The following is a 20,297-nucleotide window of genomic DNA, read 5'->3' on the forward strand; positions in this document are numbered from 1 at the left end:
GCCACTTCCAGCCCCGCCACCACATCCGGTCAACAAGGTCAGGCCGGAGGCAAGAGCGGCCACTGCTGCCCCCTGGCGATGGAGGAGTGACAGCGGCCACTGCTGCCCCCTGGCGGTGGAGGAGAGGAGTGACAGCGGCCACTGCTGCCCCCTGGCGGTGGAGGAGTGACAGCGGCCACTGCTGCCCCCTGGCGGTGGAGGAGTGACAGCGGCCAATGCTGCCCCCTGGCGGTGGAGGAGTGACAGCGGCCACTGCTGCCCCCTGGCGGTGGAGGAATGACAGCGGCCAATGCTGCCCCCTGGCGGTGGAGGAGTGACAGCGGCCACTGCTGCCCCCTGGCGATGGAGGAGTGACAGCGGCCACTGCTGCCCCCTGGCGGTGGAGGAGTGACAGCAGCCAATGCTGCCCCCTGGCGGTGGAGGAGTGACAGCGGCCACTGCTGCCCCCTGGCGGTGGAGGAATGACAGCGGCCAATGCTGCCCCCTGGCGGTGGAGGAGTGACAGCGGCCACTGCTGCCCCCTGGCGGTGGAGGAGTGACAGCGGCCACTGCTGCCCCCTGGCGATGGAGGAGTGACAGCGGCCACTGCTGCCCCCTGGCGGTGGAGGAGTGACAGCGGCCACTGCTGCCCCCTGGCGGTGGAGGAGTGACAGCGGCCAATGCTGCCCCCTGGCGGTGGAGGAATGACAGCGGCCAATGCTGCCCCCTGGCGATGGAGGAGTGACAGCGGCCAATGCTGCCCCCTGGCGATGGAGGAGTGACAGCGGCCACTGCTGCCCCCTGGCGGTGGAGGAGAGGAGTGACAGCGGCCACTGCTGCCCCCTGGCGGTGGAGGAGTGACAGCGGCCACTGCCCCCTGGCGGTGGAGGAGTGACAGCGGCCACTGTCCCCTGGCGGTGGAGGGGTGACAGCGGCCACTGCTGCCCCCTGGCGGTGGAGGAGAGGAGTGACAGCGGCCACTGCTGCCCCCTGGCGATGGAGGAGTGACAGCGGCCACTGCTGCCCCCTGGCGGTGGAGGAGAGGAGTGACAGCGGCCACTGCTGCCCCCTGGCGGTGGAGGAGTGACAGCGGCCACTGCCCCATGGCGGTGGAGGATTGACAGCGGCCACTGTCCCCTGGCGGTGGAGGGGTGACAGCGGCCACTGCCCCCTAGCGATGGAGGAGTGACAGCGAGTGCTGCCCCCTGGCGGTGGAGGAGAGGAGTGACAGCGGCCACTGCTGCCCCCTGGCGATGGAGGAGAGGAGTGACAGCGGCCACTGCCCCCTGGCGGTGGAGGAGTGACAGCGGCCAATGCTGCCCCCTGGCGATGGAGGAGTGACAGCGGCCAATGCTGCCCCCTGGCGATGGAGGAGTGACAGCGGCCACTGCTGCCCCCTGGCGGTGGAGGAGAGGAGTGACAGCGGCCACTGCTGCCCCCTGGCGGTGGAGGAGTGACAGCGGCCACTGCCCCCTGGCGATGGAGGAGTGACAGCGGCCACTGCCCCCTGGCGGTGGAGGAGTGACAGCGGCCACTGCCCCCTAGCGATGGAGGAGTGACAGCGAGTGCTGCCCCCTGGCGGTGGAGGAGAGGAGTGACAGCGGCCACTGCTGCCCCCTGGCGATGGAGGAGAGGAGTGACAGCGGCCACTGCCCCCTGGCGGTGGAGGAGTGACAGCGGCTGCTGCCCCCTGGCGGTGGAGGGGTGACAGCGGCCAATGCTGCCCCCTGGCGGTGGAGGAGAGGAGTGACAGCGGCCACTGCTGCCCCCTGGCGGTGGAGGAGAGGAGTGACAGCGGCCACTGCCCCCTGGCGGTGGAGGAGTGACAGCGGCCACTGCCCCCTGGCGGTGGAGGGGTGACAGCGGCCACTGCCCCCTGGCGGTGGAGGGGTGACAGCGGCCAATGCTGCCCCCTGGCGGTGGAGGAGAGGAGTGACAGCGGCCACTGCTGCCCCCTGGTGATGGAGGAGTGACAGCGCCCACTGCCCCCTGGCGGTGGAGGGGTGACAGCGGCTGCTGCCCCCTAGCGATGGAGGAGTGACAGCGAGTGCTGCCCCCTGGCGGTGGAGGAGTGACAGCGGCTGCTGCCCCTTGGTGATGGAGGAGTGACAGCGAGTGCTGCCCCCTGGCGGTGGAGGAGTGACAGCGGCTGCTGCCCCCTGGCGATGGAGGAGTGACAGCGGCTGCTGCCCCCTGGCGATGGAGGGGTGACAGCGGCCACTGCTGCCCCCTGGCGATGGAGGAGTGACAGCAGCTGCTGCCCCCTGGCGATGGAGGGGTGACAGCGGCCACTGCTGCCCCCTGGCGGTGGAGGAGTGACAGCGGCTGCTGCACCCTGGCGATGGAGGAGTGACAGCGGCTGCTGCCCCCTGGCGGTGGAGGAGTGACAGCGGCTGCTGCCCCCTGGCGATGGAGGAGTGACAGCGGCTGCTGCACCCTGGCGATGGAGGAGTGACAGCGGCTGCTGCCCCCTGGCGGTGGAGGAGTGACAGCGAGTGCTGTCCCCTGGCGGTGGAGGAGTGACAGCGGCTGCTGCCCCCTGGCGATGGAGGAGTGACAGCGGCTGCTTTCCCCTGGCGATGGAGGGGTGACAGCGGCTGCTGCCCCCTGGCGATGGAGGGGTGACAGTGGCTGCTGCCCCCTGTCGATGGAGGGGTGACAGCGGCTGCTGCCCCCTGGCGATGGAGGAGTGACAGCGAGTGCTGCCCCCTGGCGGTGGAGGAGAGGAGTGACAGCGGCCACTGCCCCCTGGCGGTGGAGGAGTGACAGCGGCCACTGCCCCCTGGCGGTGGAGGGGTGACAGCGGCCACTGCCCCCTGGCGGTGGAGGGGTGACAGCGGCCAATGCTGCCCCCTGGCGGTGGAGGAGAGGAGTGACAGCGGCCACTGCTGCCCCCTGGTGATGGAGGAGTGACAGCGCCCACTGCCCCCTGGCGGTGGAGGGGTGACAGCGGCTGCTGCCCCCTAGCGATGGAGGAGTGACAGCGAGTGCTGCCCCCTGGCGGTGGAGGAGTGACAGCGGCTGCTGCCCCTTGGTGATGGAGGAGTGACAGCGAGTGCTGCCCCCTGGCGGTGGAGGAGTGACAGCGGCTGCTGCCCCCTGGCGATGGAGGAGTGACAGCGGCTGCTGCCCCCTGGCGATGGAGGGGTGACAGCGGCCACTGCTGCCCCCTGGCGATGGAGGAGTGACAGCAGCTGCTGCCCCCTGGCGATGGAGGGGTGACAGCGGCCACTGCTGCCCCCTGGCGGTGGAGGAGTGACAGCGGCTGCTGCACCCTGGCGATGGAGGAGTGACAGCGGCTGCTGCCCCCTGGCGGTGGAGGAGTGACAGCGGCTGCTGCCCCCTGGCGATGGAGGAGTGACAGCGGCTGCTGCACCCTGGCGATGGAGGAGTGACAGCGGCTGCTGCCCCCTGGCGGTGGAGGAGTGACAGCGAGTGCTGTCCCCTGGCGGTGGAGGAGTGACAGCGGCTGCTGCCCCCTGGCGATGGAGGAGTGACAGCGGCTGCTTTCCCCTGGCGATGGAGGGGTGACAGCGGCTGCTGCCCCCTGGCGATGGAGGGGTGACAGTGGCTGCTGCCCCCTGTCGATGGAGGGGTGACAGCGGCTGCTGCCCCCTGGCGATGGAGGAGTGACAGCGAGTGCTGCCCCTTGGCGGTGGAGGAGTGACAGCGGCTGCTGCCCCCTGGCGATGAAGGAGTGACAGCGGCTGCTGCCCCCTGGCGATGGAGGAGTGACAGCGTGTGCTGCCCCCTGGCGGTGGAGGAGTGACAGCGGCTGCTGCCCCCTGGCGATGGAGGAGTGACAGCGGCTGCTGCCCCCTGGCGGTAGAGGAGTGACAGCGGCTGCTGCCCCCTGGCGGTGGAGGAGTGACAGCGGCTGCTGCCCCCTGGCGGTGGAGGAGTGACAGCGGCTGCTGCCCTCTGGCGGTGGAGGATAGACAGTGGCTCCGGCCCCCCTGGTGGTGGAGGAGTGACAGCGGCTGCTGCCCCCTGGCGGTAGAGGAGTGACAGCGGCTGCTGCCCTCTGGCGGTGGAGGATAGACAGTGGCTCCGGCCCCCCTGGTGGTGGAGAACAGACAGTGGCTGCTGTCCCCTGGTGGTGGAGGACAGAAACAGCTGCTGCCCCCTGGCGGTGGAGGAGAGACAGCAGCCGAGCTCTGTCTGACTGCTCCACTCACAGCCTCGTTCACACTCTCCTGCATTCACTGACATTGTATTTATCCCCCGGTCTCTCTCCGCTCTCTCACTCCTGGTCTTGGGCCTCCACTCTATCATGCATTCTGCGAAATATAACCTGTTCTGGGGGATCTCCCTGTTCTGGGGGTATAACCTGTTCTGGAGGATCTCCCTGTTCTGGGGGTATAACCTGATCTGGGGGATCTCCCTGTTTTGGGGGTATAACCTGATCTGGGGGATCTCCCTGTTTTGGGGGTATAACCTGATCTGGGGGATCTCCCTGTTTTGGGGGTATAACCTGTTCTGGGGATCTCCCTGTTCTGGGGGATCTCACTATTCTGGAGGATCTCCCTGTTTTGGGGATCTCCCTGTTCAGGGGGATCTCCCTGATCTGGGGGATCTCCCTGTTCTCGAGGATCTCCCTGTTAGGGGGGATCTAATTGTTCTGGTGGTATTCCCTGTTCTCGAGGATCTCCCTGTTTTGGGGGTATAACCTGTTCTGGAGGATCACACTGGTCTGGGAATATAACCTGTTCAGGGGGATCTCCCTGTTCTGGGGGTATAACCTGTTCTGGAGGATCTCCCTGTTCTGGGGGTATAACCTGTTCTGAAGGATCTCCCTGTCCTGGGGGTGTAACCTGTTCTGGAGGATCTCCCTGTTCTGGGGGTATAACCTGTTCAGGGGGATCTCCCTGTTCTGGGGGTATAACCTGTTCAGGGGGATCTCCCTGTTCTGGGGGTATAACCTGTTCTGGAGGATCTCCCTGTTTTGGGGGTGTAACCTGTTCTGGAGGATCTCCCTGTTCTGGGGGTATAACCTGTTCTGAAGGATCTCCCTGTCCTGGGGGTGTAACCTGTTCTGGAGGATCTCCCTGTTCTGGGGGTATAACCTGTTCAGGGGGATCTCCCTGTTCTGGGGGTATAACCTGTTCTGGGGGATCTCCCTGTTCTGGGGGTATAACCTGTTTTGGAGCATCTCCCTGTTTTGGGGGTGTAACCTGTTCTGGAGGATCTCCCTGTTCTGGGGGTGTAAACTGTTCAGGGGGATCTCCCTGCTCTGGGGGTATAACCTGTTTTGGAGGATCTCCCTGTTTTGGGGGTGTAACCTGTTCTGGAGGATCACCCTGTTCTGGGGGTATAGCCTGTTCTGGGGGTATAACCTGTTCTGCAGGATCTCCCTGTTTTGGGGGTGTAACCTGTTCTGGAGGATCTCCCTGTTCTGGGGTATAACCTGTTCTGGGGGATCTCTGTTTCAGCAGGATTTCTCTGTTTGTGGGGATCTCTGTTTCTGAGGGATCTCTGTGGGGATTTCTGTTTCTGAGGGATCTCTGTTTCAGCAGGATTTCTCTGTTTGTGGGGATCTCTGTTTCTGAGGGATCTCTGTTTGTGGGGATCTCTCATTCTGAGGGATCTGTTTGTGGGGATCTCTGTTTGTGGGGATCTCTCTTTCTGAGGGATCTCTGTTAGTGGGATATGTCTTTGTGAAAGATTTCTGTTTGTGGGGATCTCTGTTTCTGAGGGATCTCTTTCTGAGGGATCTCCATTTCTGAGGGATCTCAGTTTGTGGAGATCTGTTTCTAAGGGATCTGTTTGTGGGAATCTCTGTTTCTGAGGGATCTCTGTTTGTGGGGATCTCTCATTCTGAGGGATCTGTTTGTGGGGATCTCTGTTTGTGGGGATCTCTCTTTCTGAGGGATCTCTGTTAGTGGGATATGTCTTTGTGAAAGATTTCTGTTTGTGGGGATCTCTGTTTGTGGGGATCTCTGTTTCTGAGGGATCTCTTTCTGAGGGATCTCCATTTCTGAGGGATCTCAGTTTGTGGAGATCTGTTTCTAAGGGATCTGTTTATGGGAATCTCTGTTTCTGAGGGATCTCTGTTAGTGGGGATCTCTGTTTCTGAGGGAACTCTGTTTCTGATGGATCTCTGTTTGTGCGGATCTGTTTCTGAGGGATCTCTGTTTCTGAGGGATCTCTGTTTGTGGGGAACTCTGTTTCTGAGGGAGCCATGTTTCTGAGGGATCTCTCTTTATGAGGGATGTCAGTTTCTGAGGGATCTCTGTTAGAGGGATCTGTTTCTGAGGGATCTCTGTTTCTGAGGTATCTCTGTTTGTGCGGATCTCTGTTTCTGAGGGAGCTCTCTTTCAGAGGGATCTCTGTTTCTGAGGGATCTGTTTCTGAGGGATCTCTGCTTGTGGGGATCTCTTTTTCTGAGGGATATCTGTTAGTGGGATATGTCTTTGTGAGTGATCTCTGTTTGTGGGGATCTCTGTTTGTGGGATCTCTCTTTCTGAGGGATCTGTGTTTGTGGTGATCTCTCATTCTGAGGGATCTCTGTTTGTGGTGATCTCTCATTCTGAGGGATCTCTGTTTGTGGTGATCACTCTTTCTGTGGGATCTCTGTTTGTGGGGATCTCTCTTTCTGAGGGATCTGTTTGTGGTGATCTCTCTCTCTGAGGGATCTCTGTTTGTGGTGATCTCTCTTTCTGAGGGATCTCTGTTTGTGGTGATCTCTCTTTCTGAGGGATCTGTTTGTGGGGATCTCTCTTTCTGAGGGATCTCTGTTTGTGGGGATCTCTCTGAGGGATCTCTGTGGTGATCTCTCTTTCTGAGGGATCTCTGTTTGTGGTGATCTCTCTTTCTGAGGGATCTGTTTGTGGTGATCTCTCTCTCTGAGGGATCTCTGTTTGTGGTGATCTCTCTCTCTGAGGGATCTCTGTTTGTGGTGATCTCTGTTTCTGAGGGATCTGTTTGTGGTGATCTCTCTTTCTGAGGGATCTCTGTTTGTGGTGATCTCTCTCTCTGAGGGATCTCTGTTTGTGGTGATCTCTCTTTCTGAGGGATCTCTGTTTGTGGTGATCTCTCTTTCTGAGGGATCTCTGTTTGTGGTGATCTCTCTCTCTGAGGGATCTCTGTTAGTGGGGATCTCTGTTTCTGAGGGAACTCTGTTTCTGATGGATCTCTGTTTGTGCGGATCTGTTTCTGAGGGATCTCTGTTTCTGAGGGATCTCTGTTTGTGGTGATCTCTCTCTCTGAGGGATCTCTGTTAGTGGGGATCTCTGTTTCTGAGGGAACTCTGTTTCTGATGGATCTCTGTTTGTGCGGATCTGTTTCTGAGGGATCTCCATTTCTGAGGGATCTCAGTTTGTGGAGATCTGTTTCTAAGGGATCTGTTTATGGGAATCTCTGTTTCTGAGGGATCTCTGTTAGTGGGGATCTCTGTTTCTGAGGGAACTCTGTTTCTGATGGATCTCTGTTTGTGCGGATCTGTTTCTGAGGGATCTCTGTTTCTGAGGGATCTCTGTTTGTGGGGAACTCTGTTTCTGAGGGAGCCATGTTTCTGAGGGATCTCTCTTTATGAGGGATCTCAGTTTCTGAGGGATCTCTGTTCGAGGGATCTGTTTCTGAGGGATCTCTGTTTCTGAGGTATCTCTGTTTGTGCGGATCTCTGTTTCTGAGGGAGCTCTCTTTCAGAGGGATCTCTGTTTCTGAGGGATCTGTTTCTGAGGGATCTCTGCTTGTGGGGATCTCTTTTTCTGAGGGATATCTGTTAGTGGGATATGTCTTTGTGAGTGATCTCTGTTTGTGGGGATCTCTGTTTGTGGGATCTCTCTCTCTGAGGGATCTCTGTTTGTGGTGATCTCTCTTTCTGAGGGATCTCTGTTTGTGGGATCTCTCTTTCTGAGGGATCTGTGTTTGTGGTGATCTCTCATTCTGAGGGATCTCTGTTTGTGGTGATCTCTCTCTCTGAGGGATCTCTGTTTGTGGTGATCTCTATCTCTCTGAGGGATCTCTGTTTGTGGTGATCTGTTTCTGAGGGATCTGTGTTTGTGGTGATCTCTGTTTCTGAGGGATCTCTGTTTGTGGTGATCTCTCTCTCTGAGGGATCTCTGTTTGTGGTGATCTCTCTCTCTGAGGGATCTCTGTTAGTGGGGATCTCTGTTTCTGAGGGAACTCTGTTTCTGATGGATCTCTGTTTGTGCGGATCTGTTTCTGAGGGATCTCTGTTTCTGAGGGATCTCTGTTTGTGGTGATCTCTCTCTCTGAGGGATCTCTGTTAGTGGGGATCTCTGTTTCTGAGGGAACTCTGTTTCTGATGGATCTCTGTTTGTGCGGATCTGTTTCTGAGGGATCTCCATTTCTGAGGGATCTCAGTTTGTGGAGATCTGTTTCTAAGGGATCTGTTTATGGGAATCTCTGTTTCTGAGGGATCTCTGTTAGTGGGGATCTCTGTTTCTGAGGGAACTCTGTTTCTGATGGATCTCTGTTTGTGCGGATCTGTTTCTGAGGGATCTCTGTTTCTGAGGGATCTCTGTTTGTGGGGAACTCTGTTTCTGAGGGAGCCATGTTTCTGAGGGATCTCTCTTTATGAGGGATCTCAGTTTCTGAGGGATCTCTGTTCGAGGGATCTGTTTCTGAGGGATCTCTGTTTCTGAGGTATCTCTGTTTGTGCGGATCTCTGTTTCTGAGGGAGCTCTCTTTCAGAGGGATCTCTGTTTCTGAGGGATCTGTTTCTGAGGGATCTCTGCTTGTGGGGATCTCTTTTTCTGAGGGATATCTGTTAGTGGGATCTCTCTCTCTGAGGGATCTCTGTTTGTGGTGATCTCTCTTTCTGAGGGATCTCTGTTTGTGGGATCTCTCTTTCTGAGGGATCTGTGTTTGTGGTGATCTCTCATTCTGAGGGATCTCTGTTTGTGGTGATCACTCTTTCTGTGGGATCTCTGTTTGTGGGGATCTCTCTTTCTGAGGGATCTGTTTGTGGGGATCTCTCTTTCTGAGGGATCTCTGTTTGTGGGGATCTCTCTGAGGGATCTCTGTGGTGATCTCTCTTTCTGAGGGATCTCTGTTTGTGGTGATCTCTCTTTCTGAGGGATCTGTTTGTGGTGATCTCTCTCTCTGAGGGATCTCTGTTTGTGGTGATCTCTCTCTCTGAGGGATCTCTGTTTGTGGTGATCTCTGTTTCTGAGGGATCTGTTTGTGGTGATCTCTCTTTCTGAGGGATCTCTGTTTGTGGTGATCTCTCTCTCTGAGGGATCTCTGTGGTGATCTCTCTTTCTGAGGGATCTCTGTTTGTGGTGATCTCTCTTTCTGAGGGATCTCTGTTTGTGGTGATCTCTCTCTCTGAGGGATCTCTGTTTGTGGTGATCTCTCTTTCTGAGGGATCTCTGTTTGTGGTGATCTCTCTTTCTGAGGGATCTCTGTTTGTGGTGATCTCTCTCTGAGGGATCTGTTAGTGGTGATCTCTGTTTCTGAGGGGTCTGTTTGTGGTGATCTGTCTTTCTGAGGGATCTCTGTTTGTCGTGATCTCTCGTTCTGGGGGATCTCTGTTTGTGGTGATCTTTGTTTCTGCAGGATCTGTTTGTGGTGATCTCTCTTTCTGAGGGATCTGTTTGTGGTGATCTCTCTTTCTGAGGGACCTCTGTTTGTGGTGATCTCTCTCTCTGAGGGATCTGTTTGTGGTGATCTCTGTTTCTGAGGGATCTGTTTGTGATGATCTCTCTTTCTGAGGGATCTCTGTTTGTGGTGATCTCTCTTTCTGAGGGATCTCTGTTTGTGGTGATCTCTCTCTCTGAGGGATCTCTGTTTGTGGTGATTTCTCTCTCTGAGGGATCTCTGTTTGTGGTGATTTCTCTCTCTGAGGGATCTCTGTTTGTGGTGATCTATCTTTCTGTGGGATCTGTTTGTGGTGATCTCTGTTTCTGAGGGATCTGTTTGTGGTGATCTCTCTTTCTGAGGGATCTCTGTTTGTGGTGATTTCTCTCTCTGAGGGATCTCTGTTTGTGGTGATCTATCTTTCTGTGGGATCTGTTTGTGGTGATCTCTCTTTCTGTGGGATCTGTTTGTGGTGATCTCTCTTTCTGAGGGATCTCTGTTTGTGGTGATCTCTGTTTCTGAGGGATCTGTTTGTGGTGATCTCTCTTTCTGTGGGATCTGTTTGTGGTGATCTCTCTTTCTGAGGGATCTCTGTTTGTGGTGATCTCTGTTTCTGAGGGATCTGTTTGTGGTGATCTCTCTCTCTGAGGGATCTCTGTTTGTGGTGATCTCTGTTTCTGAGGGATCTGTTTGTGGTGATCTCTCTTTCTGTGGGATCTGTTTTGTGATCGCTCTCTCTGAGGGATCTCTGTTTGTGGTGATCTCTCTTTCTGTGGGATCTGTTTGTGGTGATCTCTCTTTCTGTGGGATCTGTTTGTGGTGATCTCTCTTTCTGAGGGATCTCTGTTTGTGGTGATCTCTCTCTCTGAGGGATCTCTGTTTGTGGTGATCTCTGTTTCTGAGGGATCTCTGTTTGTGGTGATCTCTCTCTCTGAGGGATCTCTGTTTGTGGTGATCTCTCTCTCTGAGGAATCTCTGTTTGTGGTGATCTCTCTCTCTGAGGGATCTCTGTTTGTGGTGATCTGTTTCTGAGGGATCTCTGTTTGTGGTGATCTCTCTTTCTGAGGGATCTCTGTTTGTGGTGATCTCTCTCTGAGGGATCTCTGTTTGTGGTGATCTCTCTTTCTGAGGGATCTCTGTTTGTGGTGATCTCTCTCTCTGAGGGATCTCTGTTTGTGGTGATCTCTCTCTCTGAGGGATCTCTGTTTGTGGTGATCTCTCTCTCTGAGGGATCTGTTTGTGGTGATCTCTCTCTCTGAGGGATCTCTGTTTGTGGTGATCTCTCTCTCTGAGGGATCTCTGTTTGTGGTGATCTGTTTCTGAGGGATCTCTGTTTGTGGTGATCTCTCTTTCTGAGGGATCTCTGTTTGTGGTGATCTCTCTCTGAGGGATCTCTGTTTGTGGTGATCTCTCTTTCTGAGGGATCTCTGTTTGTGGTGATCTCTCTCTCTGAGGGATCTCTGTTTGTGGTGATCTCTCTTTCTGAGGGATCTCTGTTTGTGGTGATCTCTCTTTCTGAGGGATCTGTTTGTGGTGATCTCTCTTTCTGAGGGATCTCTGTTTGTGGTGATCTCTCTCTCTGAGGGATCTCTGTTTGTGGTGATCTCTCTTTCGGAGGGATCTCTGTTTGTGGTGATCTCTGTTTCTGAGGATCTGTTTGTGGTGATCTCTGTTTCTGAGGGATCTCTGTTTGTGGTGATCTCTCTTTCTGAGGGATCTCTGTTTGTGGTGATCTCTGTTTCTGAGGGATCTGTTTGTGGTGATCTCTCTTTCTGAGGGATCTCTGTTTGTGGTGATCTCTCTCTCTGAGGGATCTCTGTTTGTGGTGATCTCTCTCTCTCTGAGGGATCTGTTTGTGGTGATCTCTCTTTCAGAGGGATCTCTGTTTGTGGTGATCTCTGTTTCTGAGGGATCTGTTTGTGGTGATCTCTGTTTCTGAGGGATCTCTGTTTGTGGTGATCTCTCTCTCTCTGAGGGATCTCTGTTTGTGGTGATCTCTCTCTCTCTGAGGGATCTCTGTTTGTGGTGATCTATCTTTCTGAGGGATCTGTTTGTGGGGATCTCTCTGAGGGATCTCTGTTTGTGGTGATCTCTCTTTCTGAGGGATCTCTGTTTGTGTCGATCTCTGTTTCTGAGGGATCTGTTTGTGGTGATCTCTCTTTCTGAGGGATCTGTTTGTGGTGATCTCTCTCTCTGAGGGATCTCTGTTTGTGGTGATCTCTCTCTCTGAGGGATCTCTGTTTGTGGTGACCTCTCTTTCTGAGGGATCTCTGTTTGTGGTGATCTCTCTTTCTGAGGGATCTCTGTTTGTGGTGATCTCTCTCTCTGAAGGATCTCTGTTTGTGGTGATCTCTCTTTCTGTGGGATCTGTTTGTGGTGATCTCTCTTTCTGTGGGATCTGTTTGTGGTGATCTCTCTTTCTGAGGGATCTCTGTTTGTGGTGATCTCTGTTTCTGAGGGATCTGTTTGTGGTGATCTCCCGTTCTGTGGGATCTGTTTGTGGTGATCTCTCTTTCTGTGGGATCTGTTTGTGGTGATCTCTCTCTCTGAGGGATCTCTGTTTGTGGTGATCTCTGTTTCTGAGGGATCTGTTTGTGGTGATCTCTCTTTCTGTGGGATCTGTTTTGTGATCGCTCTCTCTGAGGGATCTCTGTTTGTGGTGATCTCTCTCTCTGAGGGATCTCTGTTTGTGGTGATCTCTGTTTCTGAGGGATCTGTTTGTGGTGATCTCTCTTTCTGTGGGATCTGTTTTGTGATCGCTCTCTCTGAGGGATCTCTGTTTGTGCTGATCTCTCTCTCTGAGGGATCTCTGTTTGTGGTGATCTCTCTTTCTGTGGGATCTGTTTGTGGTGATCTCTCTTTCTGAGGGATCTCTGTTTGTGGTGATCTCTCTCTCTGAGGGATCTCTGTTTGTGGTGATCTCTGTTTCTGAGGGATCTCTGTTTGTGGTGATCTCTCTCTCTGAGGAATCTCTGTTTGTGGTGATCTCTCTCTCTGAGGGATCTCTGTTTGTGGTGATCTCTCTCTCTGAGGGATCTCTGTTTGTGGTGATCTCTCTCTCTGAGGGATCTGTTTGTGGTGATCTCTCTCTCTCTGAGGGATCTCTGTTTGTGGTGATCTCTCTCTCTGAGGGATCTCTGTTTGTGGTGATCTGTTTCTGAGGGATCTCTGTTTGTGGTGATCTCTCTCTCTGAGGGATCTCTGTTTGTGGTGATCTCTCTCTGAGGGATCTCTGTTTGTGGTGATCTCTCTTTCTGAGGGATCTCTGTTTGTGGTGATCTCTCTCTCTGAGGGATCTCTGTTTGTGGTGATCTCTCTTTCTGAGGGATCTCTGTTTGTGGTGATCTCTCTTTCTGAGGGATCTGTTTGTGGTGATCTCTCTTTCTGAGGGATCTCTGTTTGGTGATCTCTCTTTCTGAGGGATCTCTGTTTGTGGTGATCTCTCTCTCTCTGAGGGATCTCTGTTTGTGGTGATCTCTCTTTCGGAGGGATCTCTGTTTGTGGTGATCTCTGTTTCTGAGGATCTGTTTGTGGTGATCTCTGTTTCTGAGGGATCTCTGTTTGTGGTGATCTCTCTTTCTGAGGGATCTCTGTTTGTGGTGATCTCTGTTTCTGAGGGATCTGTTTGTGGTGATCTCTCTTTCTGAGGGATCTCTGTTTGTGGTGATCTCTCTCTCTGAGGGATCTCTGTTTGTGGTGATCTCTCTCTCTGAGGGATCTGTTTGTGGTGATCTCTCTTTCAGAGGGATCTCTGTTTGTGGTTATCTCTGTTTCTGAGGGATCTGTTTGTGGTGATCTCTGTTTCTGAGGGATCTCTGTTTGTGGTGATCTCTCTCTCTCTGAGGGATCTCTGTTTGTGGTGATCTCTCTCTCTCTGAGGGATCTCTGTTTGTGGTGATCTATCTTTCTGAGGGATCTGTTTGTGGGGATCTCTCTTTCTGAGGGATCTCTGTTTGTGGTGATCTCTCTTTCTGAGGGATCTCTGTTTGTTGTGATCTCTGTTTCTGAGGGATCTGTTTGTGGTGATCTCTCTTTCTGAGGGATCTGTTTGTGGTGATCTCTCTCTGAGGGATCTCTGTTTGTGGTGATCTCTCTCTCTGAGGGATCTCTGTTTGTGGTGACCTCTCTTTCTGAGGGATCTCTGTTTGTGGTGATATCTCTTTCTGAGGGATCTCTGTTTGTGGTGATCTCTCTCTCTCTGAAGGATCTCTGTTTGTGGTGATCTCTCTTTCTGTGGGATCTGTTTGTGGTGATCTCTCTTTCTGTGGGATCTGTTTGTGGTGATCTCTCTTTCTGAGGGATCTCTGTTTGTGGTGATCTCTGTTTCTGAGGGATCTGTTTGTGGTGATCTCCCGTTCTGTGGGATCTGTTTGTGGTGATCTCTCTTTATGTGGGATCTGTTTGTGGTGATCTCTCTCTCTGAGGGATCTCTGTTTGTGGTGATCTCTGTTTCTGAGGGATCTGTTTGTGGTGATCTCTCTTTCTGTGGGATCTGTTTTGTGATCGCTCTCTCTGAGGGATCTCTGTTTGTGGTGATCTCTGTTTCTGAGGGATCTGTTTGTGGTGTTCTCTCTTTCTGTGGGATCTGTTTGTGGTGATCTCTCTTTCTGAGGGATCTCTGTTTGTGGTGATCTCTCTCTCTGAGGGATCTCTGTTTGTGGTGATCTCTGTTTCTGAGGGATCTCTGTTTGTGGTGATCTCTCTCTCTGAGGAATCTCTGTTTGTGGTGATCTCTCTCTCTGAGGGATCTGTTTGTGGTGATCTCTCTCTCTGAGGAATCTCTGTTTGTGGTGATCTCTCTCTCTGAGGGATCTCTGTTTGTGGTGATCTGTTTCTGAGGGATCTCTGTTTGTGGTGATCTCTCTTTCTGAGGGATCTCTGTTTGTGGTGATCTCTCTCTGAGGGATCTCTGTTTGTGGTGATCTCTCTTTCTGAGGGATCTCTGTTTGTGGTGATCTCTCTCTCTGAGGGATCTCTGTTTGTGGTTATCTCTCTTTCTGAGGGATCTCTGTTTGTGGTGATCTCTCTTTCTGAGGGATCTGTTTGTGGTGATCTCTCTTTCTGAGGGATCTCTGTTTGTGGTGATCTCTCTCTCTGAGGGATCTCTGTTTGTGGTGATCTCTCTTTTGGAGGGATCTCTGTTTGTGGTGATCTCTGTTTCTGAGGATCTGTTTGTGGTGATCTCTGTTTCTGAGGGATCTCTGTTTGTGGTGATCTCTCTCTCTGAGGGATCTGTTTGTGGTGATCTCTGTTTCTGAGGGATCTCTGTTTGTGGTGATCTTTGTTTCTGCGGGATCGGTTTGTGGTGATCTCTCTTTCTGAGGGATCTGTTTGTGGTGATCTCTCTTTCTGAGGGACCTCTGTTTGTGGTGATCTCTCTCTCTGAGGGATTTGTTTGTGGTGATCTCTCTCTGAGGGATCTCTGTTTGTGGTGATCTGTTTCTGAGGGATCACTGTTTGTGGTGATCTCTCTCTCTGAGGGATCTCTGTTTGTGGTGATCTCTCTCTCTGAGGGATCTCTGTTTGTGGTGATCTCTCTCTGAGGGATCTGTTAGTGGTGATCTCTGTTTCTGAGGGATCTGTTTGTGGTGATCTGTCTTTCTGAGGGATCTCTGTTTGTGGTGATCTCTCTTTCTGAGGGATCTCTGTTTGTGGTGATCTTTGTTTCTGTGGGATCTGTTTGTGGTGATCTCTCTTTCTGAGGGATCTGTTTGTGGTGATCTCTCTTTCTGAGGGACCTCTGTTTGTGGTGATCTCTCTCTCTCTCTGAGGGATCTGTTTGTGGTGATCTCTGTTTCTGAGGGATCTGTTTGTGGTGATCTCTCTTTCTGAGGGATCTCTGTTTGTGGTGATCTCTGTTTCTGAGGGATCTGTTTGTGGTGATCTCTCTTTCTGTGGGATCTGTTTGTGGTGATCTCTCTCTCTCTGAGGGATCTCTGTTTGTGGTGATCTCTGTTTCTGAGGGATCTGTTTGTGGCGATCTCTCTTTATGTGGGATCTGTTTGTGGTGATCTCTCTTTCTGTGGGATCTGTTTTGTGATCGCTCTCTCTGAGGGATCTCTGTTTGTGGTGATCTCTGTTTCTGAGGGATCTGTTTGTGGTGATCTCTCTTTCTGTGGGATCTTTTTTGTGATCGCTCTCTCTGAGGGATCTCTGTTTGTGGTTATCTCTGTTTCTGAGGGATCTGTTTGTGGTGATCTCTCTTTCTGTGGGATCTGTTTGTGGTGATCTCTCTTTCTGAGGGATCTCTGTTTGTGGTGATCTCTCTCTCTGAGGGATCTCTGTTTGTGGTGATCTCTGTTTCTGAGGGATCTCTGTTTGTGGTGATCTCTCTCTCTGAGGAATCTCTGTTTGTGGTGATCTCACTCTCTGAGGGATCTCTGTTTGTGGTGATCTCTCTCTCTGAGGGATCTCTGTTTGTGGTGATCTCTCTCTCTGAGGGATCTGTTTGTGGTGATCTCTCTCTCTCTGAGGGATCTCTGTTTGTGGTGATCTCTCTCTCTGAGGGATCTCTGTTTGTGGTGATCTGTTTCTGAGGGATCTCTGTTTGTGGTGATCTCTCTTTCTGAGGGATCTCTGTTTGTGGTGATCTCTCTCTGAGGGATCTCTGTTTGTGGTGATCTCTCTTTCTGAGGGATCTCTGTTTGTGGTGATCTCTCTCTCTGAGGGATCTCTGTTTGTGGTGATCTCTCTTTCTGAGGGATCTCTGTTTGTGGTGATTTCTCTTTCTGAGGGATCTGTTTGTGGTGATCTCTCTTTCTGAGGGATCTCTGTTTGTGGTGATCTCTCTCTCTCTGAGGGATCTCTGTTTGTGGTGATCTCTCTTTCGGAGGGATCTCTGTTTGTGGTGATCTCTGTTTCTGAGGATCTGTTTGTGGTGATCTCTGTTTCTGAGGGATCTCTGTTTGTGGTGATCTCTCTTTCTGAGGGATCTCTGTTTGTGGTGATCTCTGTTTCTGAGGGATCTGTTTGTGGTGATCTCTCTTTCTGAGGGATCTCTGTTTGTGGTGATCTCTCTCTCTGAGGGATCTCTGTTTGTGGTGATCTCTCTCTCTGAGGGATCTGTTTGTGGTGATCTCTCTTTCAGAGGGATCTCTGTTTGTGGTTATCTCTGTTTCTGAGGGATCTGTTTGTGGTGATCTCTGTTTCTGAGGGATCTCTGTTTGTGGTGATCTCTCTCTCTCTGAGGGATCTCTGTTTGTGGTGATCTCTCTCTCTCTGAGGGATCTCTGTTTGTGGTGATCTATCTTTCTGAGGGATCTGTTTGTGGGGATCTCTCTTTCTGAGGGATCTCTGTTTGTGGTGATCTCTCTTTCTGAGGGATCTCTGTTTGTTGTGATCTCTGTTTCTGAGGGATCTGTTTGTGGTGATCTCTCTTTCTGAGGGATCTGTTTGTGGTGATCTCTCTCTGAGGGATCTCTGTTTGTGGTGATCTCTCTCTCTGAGGGATCTCTGTTTGTGGTGACCTCTCTTTCTGAGGGATCTCTGTTTGTGGTGATATCTCTTTCTGAGGGATCTCTGTTTGTGGTGATCTCTCTCTCTCTGAAGGATCTCTGTTTGTGGTGATCTCTCTTTCTGTGGGATCTGTTTGTGGTGATCTCTCTTTCTGTGGGATCTGTTTGTGGTGATCTCTCTTTCTGAGGGATCTCTGTTTGTGGTGATCTCTGTTTCTGAGGGATCTGTTTGTGGTGATCTCCCGTTCTGTGGGATCTGTTTGTGGTGATCTCTCTTTATGTGGGATCTGTTTGTGGTGATCTCTCTCTCTGAGGGATCTCTGTTTGTGGTGATCTCTGTTTCTGAGGGATCTGTTTGTGGTGATCTCTCTTTCTGTGGGATCTGTTTTGTGATCGCTCTCTCTGAGGGATCTCTGTTTGTGGTGATCTCTGTTTCTGAGGGATCTGTTTGTGGTGTTCTCTCTTTCTGTGGGATCTGTTTGTGGTGATCTCTCTTTCTGAGGGATCTCTGTTTGTGGTGATCTCTCTTTCTGAGGGATCTGTTTGTGGTGATCTCTCTCTCTGAGGGATCTCTGTTTGTGGTGATCTCTGTTTCTGAGGGATCTCTGTTTGTGGTGATCTCTCTCTCTGAGGAATCTCTGTTTGTGGTGATCTCTCTCTGAGGGATCTGTTTGTGGTGATCTCTCTCTCTGAGGAATCTCTGTTTGTGGTGATCTCTCTCTCTGAGGGATCTGTTTGTGGTGATCTCTCTCTCTGAGGGAGCTCTGTTTGTGGTGATCTGTTTCTGAGGGATCTCTGTTTGTGGTGATCTCTCTTTCTGAGGGATCTCTGTTTGTGGTGATCTCTCTCTGAGGGATCTCTGTTTGTGGTGATCTCTCTTTCTGAGGGATCTCTGTTTGTGGTGATCTCTCTCTCTGAGGGATCTCTGTTTGTGGTTATCTCTCTTTCTGAGGGATCTCTGTTTGTGGTGATCTCTCTCTGAGGGATCTCTGTTTGTGGTGATCTCTCTCTCTGAGGGATCTCTGTTTGTGGTTATCTCTCTTTCTGAGGGATCTCTGTTTGTGGTGATCTCTCTTTCTGAGGGATCTCTGTTTGTGGTGATCTCTCTCTCTGAGGGATCTCTGTTTGTGGTGATCTCTCTTTTGGAGGGATCTCTGTTTGTGGTGATCTCTGTTTCTGAGGATCTGTTTGTGGTGATCTCTGTTTCTGAGGGATCTCTGTTTGTGGTGATCTCTCTCTCTGAGGGATCTGTTTGTGGTGATCTCTGTTTCTGAGGGATCTCTGTTTGTGGTGATCTTTGTTTCTGCGGGATCTGTTTGTGGTGATCTCTCTTTCTGAGGGATCTGTTTGTGGTGATCTCTCTTTCTGAGGGACCTCTGTTTGTGGTGATCTCTCTCTCTGAGGGATCTGTTTGTGGTGATCTCTCTCTGAGGGATCTCTGTTTGTGGTGATCTGTTTCTGAGGGATCACTGTTTGTAGTGATATCTCTCTCTGAGGGATCTCTGTTTGTGGTGATCTCTCTCTCTGAGGGATCTCTGTTTGTGGTGATCTCTCTCTGAGGGATCTGTTAGTGGTGATCTCTGTTTCTGAGGGATCTGTTTGTGGTGATCTGTCTTTCTGAGGGATCTCTGTTTGTGGTGATCTCTCTTTCTGAGGGATCTCTGTTTGTGGTGATCTTTGTTTCTGTGGGATCTGTTTGTGGTGATCTCTCTTTCTGAGGGATCTGTTTGTGGTGATCTCTCTTTCTGAGGGACCTCTGTTTGTGGTGATCTCTCTCTCTCTGAGGGATCTGTTTGTGGTGATCTCTGTTTCTGAGGGATCTGTTTGTGGTGATCTCTCTTTCTGAGGGATCTCTGTTTGTGGTGATCTCTGTTTCTGAGGGATCTGTTTGTGGTGATCTCTCTTTCTGTGGGATCTGTTTGTGGTGATCTCTCTCTCTCTCTGAGGGATCTCTGTTTGTGGTGATCTCTGTTTCTGAGGGATCTGTTTGTGGCGATCTCTCTTTATGTGGGATCTGTTTGTGGTGATCTCTCTTTCTGTGGGATCTGTTTTGTGATCGCTCTCTCTGAGGGATCTCTGTTTGTGGTGATCTCTGTTTCTGAGGGATCTGTTTGTGGCGATCTCTCTTTATGTGGGATCTGTTTGTGGTGATCTCTCTTTCTGTGGGATCTGTTTTGTGATCGCTCTCTCTGAGGGATCTCTGTTTGTGGTGATCTCTGTTTCTGAGGGATCTGTATGCGGTGATCTCTCTTTCTGTGGGATCTATTTGTGGTGATCTCTCTTTCTGTGGGATCTGATTGTGGTAATCTCTCTTTCTGAGGGATCTCTGTTTGTGTTGATCTCTCTCTCTGAGGGATCTCTGTTTGTGGTGATCTCTCTCTCTGAGGGATCTCTGTTTGTGGTGATCTCTGTTTCTGAGGGATCTCTGTTTGTGGTGATCTCTGTTTCTGAGGGATCTCTGTTTGTGGTGATCTCTCCCTCTGAGGGATCTCTGTTTGTGGTGATCTCTCTCTCAGAGGGATCTGTTTGTGGTGATCTCTCTCTCTGAGGGATCTCTGTTTGTGGTGATCTCTATCTCTCTGAGGGATCTCTGTTTGTGGTGATCTGTTTCTGAGGGATCTGTGTTTGTGGTGATCTCTGTCTCTCTGAGGGATCTCTGTTTGTGGTGATCTCTCTCCCTGAGTGATCTCTGTTTGTGGTGATCTCTCTTTCTGAGGGATCTCTGTTTGTGGTGATCTCTGTTTCTGAGGATCTGTTTGTGGTGATCTCTGTTTCTGAGGGATCTCTGTTTGTGGTGATCTCTGTTTCTGAGGGATCTCTGTTTGTGGTGATCTCTCTTTCTGAAGGATCTCTGTTTGTGGTGATCTCTCTCTCTGAGGGATCTCTGTTTGTGGTGATCTCTCTTTCTGAGGGATCTCTGTTTGTGGTGATCTCTGTTTCTGAGGGATCTGTTTGTGGTGATCTCTGTTTCTGAGGATCTGTTTGTGGTGATCTCTGTTTCTGAGGGATCTCTGTTTGTGGTGATCTCTCTCTGAGAAATCTGTTTGTGGTGATCTCTTTTTCTGAGGGATCTCTGTTTGTGGTGATCTTTGTTTCTGCGGGATCTGTTTGTGGTGATCTCTCTTTCTGAGGGATCTGTTTGTGGTGATCTCTCTCTCTGAGGGACCTCTGTTTGTGGTGATCTCTCTCTCTGAGGGATCTGTTTGTGGTGATCTCTCTCTCTCTGAGGGATCTCTGTTTGTGGTGATCTCTCTCTCTGAGGGATCTCTGTTTGTGGTGATCTCTCTTTCTGAGGGATCTCTGTTTGTGGTGATCTCT

Source organism: Heterodontus francisci, unplaced genomic scaffold (assembly GCF_036365525.1).
Source record: "Heterodontus francisci isolate sHetFra1 unplaced genomic scaffold, sHetFra1.hap1 HAP1_SCAFFOLD_934, whole genome shotgun sequence".
NCBI classification, from domain to species: domain Eukaryota; kingdom Metazoa; phylum Chordata; class Chondrichthyes; order Heterodontiformes; family Heterodontidae; genus Heterodontus; species Heterodontus francisci.